Raw genomic sequence first — 6,559 nt, 5'->3', positions numbered from 1 at the left:
GCAGCAGCAGCAGAAGCAACAAAACACAAAAGCCGAAACAAGAAATAACAATCATGACTTAGCAGGTTTTCCTCCTAGCGAACAAATTGCGCACATTTTGTGCAAAAAGCTAAATACCGACGTTTATCTGCAGTTTCAAACAATGAATGGTCCAAATTTTTTGCAGCAGCAGTTTAACTTGAAAGTTTGCCAAATCCGTGATGACTACTGTTTTGTTTCGGAGTTTGTTTTGTAAGGAATTTCGGTGGATGTTCTATTGTTTATTTTAAAGATGAAGAAGCAATAAGCGATTTAGGGGCAGCATATGTGTGAAGGTGGGGGAGAGGGGTTGGTGGGTGTGATATTTTCTTCGCGTATAGAAAACATTACCAATCGCCTATGAAAATCTCAGACGGACGTTGAGTGGCTTTGCGCATAATTTTTGTTTTTCAATTTTTGCAATCCTTTTGTTTCAAACACATATCACAACAAGAAAGAAAAGGCTATAGTCGTGCGGGGCCGACTATGTTATACACTACAATATGTTAGAAGCCCCCTTATGTCCAAATCCACATTTGAAGATTTCGCTTTTGAAATTAGGATTTTGACTAGGGACATTTGCCCAACATTTATGCGCTCCGTCCGGCTGTTAGTTGTTGTAGTCCATTTTACAGATAAATATAAACCAATGGTCATCCAAAATGCTAGAATTCTTCCCTGTACTTAACTCTCTTCACAGGAGTGTCGATTGGCTTCAATTGTGTGATCGGAAAAACATTTCTGTTTTTGGTTAATTTGAACCCCTTAATATTTTGCAATCATCTCCGAAGGCAAGAAGCTCTTCTGTATCTACAAATTTAGACTGATCTATATGATTCGCTTGTCCACGACATTTGGCTATATTCGTCAACGAAATCAGCATAAAAAGGCAGAAATTCGCGTTTTGTGTATTTCAGATATCGCCTGTAAGTAATGCTGGTATTTTTTCGCACATAATTAGTTGTCCATTGTACACGCTGTCCTAACTCTAACTTTATGCGAGATTTTGTATCCTTTGGTTTCTATTTGTGACCTTTATAACGGCTGCAAAATCAGGAAAATTTTTAGTTGTTGGTCCACTTCAACCTCCTAATATATTGCGGACATCTTGGAAAACAATATGCCTAGCCCTTCTGAGCCCAACTCTACCCTTGTGAAAATTTTCGTAAGCATCGGACGATATTTGCGATACTTATATAATATCCTCAACCTGTGTTGTAAGGTGAAAAAATATTACAAAATATTATAAATTAAATTGAAAAAATCGCATGCGATAAAAAATATGAAAAAATAATAAAATGTCACAAAATACTAAAAAAAACTATATTATCATCATTATTGACATATTTTTCTGCGATATTTTTAGATTTTATACTTTTATGTCAAGAGGACATTCTGAATTGACAAAATTTGTCAAAATCGGTCCAGCCATTCTTGAGATATAAGCATTCTAAGTAACATCCCCTTCGTTTGTATGTACACATTGTATATACTTCCCTATATATCCGATATATTTACTATCGGCATCTACATAACGGTCAGAATTGACCTGTTCGTCTATTTGTGATTTCGGCGGGATTAAAAATATTCGCGGTTTAATGGAAAATTTTACTTTTATTTGACACAAATGTTGTGGCCTATTTCATCCACTAAATATTACCCGATGACCACCAAAATTGGGAGGCTTCTGCCCAGCCCTAAGCTCTAGCCCCATGCTAACTTCCACATCGATTGGTCTATAATTGCGATCAGTAGAGCAACTGCAAAATCAGGAAATTTTTCTGTTTTTGGTCCATTTCAACCCCTAAATATTACGCAATCATCTCCAAAAGAAATAGGGTTCTATTCTGACCCTAGTCCCACCTCCGTTCTAAATTTCGTGAAGATCGGGCCATAATTGCGACCTGTAGAGTGATTACAAATTAACATGGACAGACGGACATACATAGCTAGATCGACTCAGCTCGTCGAGATAGGAAGATCCATATATACTTTCCTATGTGAGAAACCAATATTTCGAGGTGTTACATAATTTTTGGCCCAATCAAACTTATAATACCCCCAACACATAGTGTTGTAGGGTATAAAAACAATTATTGTACTAAACAGCAAACCAGATATGCTCAAAATCTTGTTGTTGCAAAATGGTCAGGCTTAGTCCCTTATATTGTTGTTTTCATAAAAACAACGTTCCTTTATTAATAGAGAACGAAGGTAATATTTACCAGCAGAGAATACCTAGGTTTCCGATACAAACAAGCTAGCACTGTTTTATACTCAAAATTCCTAGACTTTGCAGATTCCATTATATAGCGACTAGTTGTGTCAATCTGGTACTAATTCAGTACACCAGTTACTAAACGTATGGGTGATTTAATAAATTGCATATTTTTAATGTCACTCATACGCAGAGTGGTAATACAAACGTCCGGGGTCCACGGAACTAGATAAGGAATTAGTTCGTTCATTCCAACCAGTTTGTACAATTATAATTTAAAGAATCCCAAATATCTAATTACAGCTGACTCGGTTAGAACAATCAGGGGAGTATCGTTATAGGCCGACTATGAGTAAACGTGGACCGATATGTTCCATATCTGTGAAACATAGTAGGTGTAAAATAAATGTCTGCCTAAATTGTATAGCTTCCTTTTGCAAATTCTAACCATGGGTTTTCTATAGAATATTTTTCAAGGACCATCAGACCCTCGAGCGTGGATTTCTTAAAGAATATTTGTTAAAGACTATAAGAACCATAAGCATAGATATTTAAAGAATATTTTTCAAGGACCATAAGAACTATAAGCGTGGATAATTTAAAAACCTAAGGGAGGATTTTTAATGAATATTGTTGAATGACAGTCAGATTTTGTAGACTTCAAGGACTATTTGAACCGTAAGAGTGGACTTTTAAAGAATATCTTTTTCTTATGCATGGTTTTTTTTTAAAGAATATTTTTCAAGAACCACCAGAACCTTAAGCACGAGTTTTTATAGAAGATTTTTCATGGTCTATCTGAAGATTAAAGGTGGATTTTTAAGAATATTTTTCAAGGACTATCTTAACCAATATATAAAATATTTTTTAAGGACCATTAGAACTTGAAGCTTGGCTTCTTAAGAATATTTTTCAAAGACCATCAGAACTCCAACCATCGGTTTTATAAAGAGTGTTTCAAGGACTATCAGAGCCATAAGCTTGAATTTTTAAAGAATATTTTTCAAGGACTATCTTTACCTTAAGAGAGGATATCTTAAAGAATAATATTAAAGGAATTATAGCCTAAATCCAGAATTTTTTAACTTATTCATTTCGAAGACCATGTGAGCCATACGCGTGGTTTTAGGATTATCAGAGCTTTTATCTGGCCTTGAAAAAAAGGTCCTTCACAGCTTTAAGCTTAAAATTGTTGAAGAATATTTTTAAAGTACATCGAAAATTTAAGCGTTCATTTTAATGCATATTTTCAGGGTCCGTAGAGGTATCAGTACCAAGAAGCAACAAGGGTACCGGCATATACCCGAATTTTAAATAGATCCCCCAAAATTTCTTCGCTAGATCCTTTGTATTTTATACTAAAATTTTGCACAGATCAGTCTTTTGTGTGCAGGCAGGTCAAGTTCGAAGATGGGCTACATCGGTCCATTGTCTATAAAGGTCCACGATATCGTATATCCTCCATATAACGGTACCTCCCGGTATTCGGTAATTGGATTATTTTAGCTAAATTTTTCAATGAAATTGTCTGAAAATCCCCCCTGGAAGAGAACTGTGGATATAGGTCCACGATATCGTATACCCCCCATATAATGGTATCTCCCGATCTCGGCATTTTAATGATTCTAGCCACATTTTCAATGGATTGTCTCAAAATCTACACAATGAGTTCTTTCTGGTAATTTACCCCCCGGAAGAGAATTGTCTATATATAGGTCCACGATATCGTATTTAGCAGTGACCCCATATTCGGTATTTTGATGATTTCAGCGACATTTTTGACCGGACTTGTTTAAAATTTGAAGCTCGTAATGAGTACTACAGCCTATGCCAGAAAATTGTCTATGCAGATCCACGTCTTCGTATGGCCCTTTGTCCGGTATTTTGATGATATTAGCGACATTATTCACCCCAATTGTTTCCAATTTCATATTTGAAGTTCGGAACCGATATTACAGTCTATGACAAAAAAATTACTTATGCAGGTCCACGCCGTCGTGTATCCCCCATATAATGATTTTCATTTAAGTAGTATTTTTCGACGGTTTTTTTTTAATTGTTCAAGTTTCTCCAAAATATTTGAGGGTATTAAAAATTCGGCCCAGTCGAACTTACCTGCGTTTTTAATTGTTCACCCTGATCTTTTCCGATTTCCAATTCCAAGTAGGATTTTTAAACACTTAGGTTATGTATGCGTCGTGGGAGCAGGGGGCTGAGTTGGAAGAAGCCGTCAATACCAAGGTAAGGACTTGAAAGCTAAGCTTATACTGATTGAGGCGCCCAAGTTACGGACTTAAACTTGACGGAAACCAGGAACACTGATGAATACGTGATCACATAACACATCAGATAATTTTTAAGGTCAAAAGCCAGCAGATTTTTAATTGGTTACATTGGGCGCCAAAATGTTTGGATGGCCTTCAAGCATTTAAAATTATAATCTCCCTCAAATCTACTAAAGTCGAAGGCTGGGAGAGTAATACATCACAGAAATATATTTTTTTTCTAAAAAAATAAGGTGTTTTACAGAGGATAATAATATTTTTTTTCTCCCAGGACAAATATTTGTGGATTCTTAGAATGTCTATTTAAATGATGAACAATAGGGTACCATATTATTTTTTTACACCAACATCGGACTAATTACCAAGAATTTTGAAGAACTATTGTATCAGAAATGCAAATTCTGGGTTTTCAGTTGCTAATAAATATTTATTCCATGCGTATGAAGCCTTAAAGGACCTCTTATAGAATGTTTTCTTTTAAATATCTTACTGAAATGCCATAAATATGCTTTTAACAACCCACGCACGTTTATGCTGAACCAAATTCATATTCACACAAAAATACACACGCACACACCACATTCACACACCTTTTATTTCTGTTGAAAAAGGATCACCTATTTGCCATTGACTTTCGAACTTTACATTTAAATTTGTTTTTACATCAACCTAACCTTGTTTGTTCATAAAACATTACCCATCGCTGTAGAGGAGAGGACACCTTTGGCGGGATAAGAGCTTTGCATAATGTGAACTCCCTCTCACCCACCATTCTCTTTTTTATTTCCACATTTTTTTCTACCTTGCATTTTCATAATATTTGATTTCCTACATTTTCCAACATCGTGTTTCTCTCTTCTTTGTTATTGTAAAATAGCATTTTGCGTTGAGAATATGTCGATGATGTTATGAAACTTTTTTTTTTTGCCAACAAAGTTATGACATTTTCCTAGCAAAGTGCAAATAAAACAACGAGAGCCAACGACCGACAGAATGAACGTTGGAACACAATATGACGTTATTTACATCGATGGAATGGAACATTATCGTCATCATCTCCCAGGAACCTTTAAAACATATTTTCAAGACGATGATAAAATTTATTAGAAAAATTTCCTCCATGCCAAGAAGAAATATTGTCGATATAATTGCATTTCAGGTGGGTGGGAGGGGAGGGGTGTAGAAATCGCACTCCTATTTAAATTGGGTTTGGTATGTTTGGCATCTGTGACCTCATAGCTAGCTTGGAATAACAATACATACATAGTTCTAACAACATGGCATAGTAATGGTTGAGGTTCAGAGAGCATATGCCTGTAATTTGAATATCTAATCCAATTTTCGGAATGAGTTTGTGGAGAATCTACATAGATGGGGGAAAATATTAGTTACTGGGAGAAAATGGAAAATATCATATTTTAAAATTTCCTAATTATTAAGTAAGAACTAATAAATTGGGTTATAAATTTAAAGAAAAGGCTGTGCATGGTTAGATTTTTTTCCATAGAAAAGGTCTTCTCAGAGTCAGTTTAAAATATTCCTAGGAAAAATGTCCCCAGTTAGTAATCGTTAAATAGTTGAAAAGATGAAAAAACTGCAACCAACTTCAAACTGCTGTCATTTCTAAGCCACTTGTCCGACAGCTTTTAAAATTATTCCAGTGACAGCTCATTATATTATTTACAAGCGCACAAAAGAATTTTGGTGAGAATTTTCCGGAAAAAAAGTTATTCGTGATGGAATTGAAGCGTGATAGTGTGATTTCTTTATATTTTGGCAGGAAAACCCCAAATGGCTATTGTTAGAGCACTCCAGCATTTAAATGTGAATAAATCTTTTGTGTCTGGTACCATCGCTGTTCCTGTGATATTGGTAGCGTAGCCCGACGTCAAGGAAGTGGACAGAAGAAAACAGCAACATCTGCAGAAATGGTTCGAAAAGTAAAGAAACGACTTGATCGAAACCCGAGTCGCAGTGGCCGAAAAATTGCTCGTGAGCTGAACATATCACAATATTCCATTCGGCAAATATTGAAAAA

This window comes from Musca domestica, unplaced genomic scaffold (assembly GCF_030504385.1).
Source record: "Musca domestica strain aabys unplaced genomic scaffold, Musca_domestica.polishedcontigs.V.1.1 24, whole genome shotgun sequence".
NCBI lineage: Eukaryota > Metazoa > Arthropoda > Insecta > Diptera > Muscidae > Musca > Musca domestica.
The sequence above is the reverse complement of the archived record's forward strand: the minus strand, read 5'-3'. Positions refer to the sequence as shown.